Below are 1,861 nucleotides of genomic sequence, written 5' to 3'. Positions count from 1 at the left end.
GTCTGTTGTATGGTTACTGAATATCTTCTCCCACTCTCTAGGCTTTCTAGTTAATTTGCTATGTCCTTTGCCATACAGAAGCTCTGCAGTTTAATGCAGTCCCGTTTGTCCAAGCTATTTTTAATTTTGTGTTTCTGGGCCTTTATTAAGAAAGTTTCAACCTGTGCCAAGGAGACCTAGTGTATCTCCTAATCCTTCTTGTAAAGTTTTCAGGGTATTTGCTTTTACCTCAAGGTCTTTGATCCATTTGGAGTGAATCTTGGTTCAGGGTGACACAGAAGGACCCAACTTTAGTTTTCTGCAGGTGCTTAACCAGTTCTGCCAGGACCACTTGTTGAAGAGGCTATCTTTCTTCCATTCTATTTTTTTGGCTCCCTTGTCAAAGATTAGGTGGCCATAGGTCTGTGATTTAATATCTAGGTCCTCAGTTCTATTCCATTGGTCTTCAGGCCTGTTCTTGTGCCAGTACCAAGCTGTTTTGATGATTATAGCTCTGTAATAGAGTCTAAAGTTTGGTATTGAAATTCCTCCTGCGCTGTACTTTCTGCTAAGAAATGTTTTTCCTATACAGGGTCCTTTATTTTTCCATATGAAATTTTGGATTGATTCTTCTATTTCTTTAAAGAATGACATTGGGATATCAATGGGTATTGCATTGAATTTGTAGATAGCCCTTGGCAGGATTGCCATTTTCACCATGTTAATTCTTCTAATCCAGGAGCATGGGAGGCTTTTTCATTTCCTCAGTTCTGCTTTAATTTCCTTTTTCAGGGTTTTAAAGTTTTCATCAAAAAAGTTCTTTACGATCTTAGTTAAGTTAATTCCTAGGTACTTTATTTTCTTTGGGGCTATTGCAAAAGGAGTTGCTTTCCTGATTGCCAGACACAAAGGAACATAGGGTCAATGGTTTCCCTCATCTGTAATAATTAGTACACGTCTAGAACTCTCTTAGCAGAAGATTACAATAGCTCAAAGTCTAGATACATAAGGCCATATAGGATGAAGCCAAATTAATGGACCTCCAGGACATGGAAACAAGAGCTTAATTATAAGTGACTGGATGTATTATTTTTTCTCTCTCTTGTTTTGTGTTACCCTTTGGTTAATCTCAGCTTGTTACAGTATCCCACTTTGTTACCTGGTGTATTATATAGATGTTTACTTGTTTATTTGAAATAGGAGGGGGAAATGAGGGGAGAGGGGGAAGGAAATGGAGTCAAAAACATGAGAAGGGATATCAGTGTGTGAGAAATAATGCACCTTCTATCTGGCAAATATAACTGTAACCCCTCTATACATTGAAATAAAATAATTATTAAAGAACAGAAAAATAGGCCAATGAACAAGGAGTCCTAGATATAAATGCATGAAACTTCAGCTAGCTGATTCTCAACCATGATGCCCAAATGCAAAGCAGAAAAGAAGAAGCGGGTTCAAAAATTGTACTGGGGAAACTGGTTTCCATTTGTGTAATATTGAAACTTGAGTCTTGTCTCTTCCATAATGCACCTCTAATCATTTAAAGATTTATCACTAAGGGATGAAGCTAAAAGTCGAAGAAAATACAGGAGAAAATCATTGGCATATTGGTGTAGTTAACACAGTTTTACATATGTCTCCGAAGTTTCAGAAACAACAAAATTAGACAAATAGGATTATTTGAAATTAAAAGTTTCTGCAGCACAAGTGAAAAAAAAAAAGGTAGCATAGAAGGTTGGCATCCGTAGCTGATGCCTTTAATTCTATAGACTCACGAGGTTGAGATTTGAAAATCGCAGTTCAAAGTCATCGCAGTCAGGAAAGTCCACAAGACTCACATCTCCAATTAACCACCATACCAAAAACAAAACAAAATAATAAC

This window comes from Megascapheus bottae, chromosome 16, assembly GCF_031878675.1.
Source record: "Megascapheus bottae isolate mThoBot1 chromosome 16, mThoBot2.hap1, whole genome shotgun sequence".
NCBI classification, from domain to species: domain Eukaryota; kingdom Metazoa; phylum Chordata; class Mammalia; order Rodentia; family Geomyidae; genus Megascapheus; species Megascapheus bottae.
The sequence above is the reverse complement of the archived record's forward strand: the minus strand, read 5'-3'. Positions refer to the sequence as shown.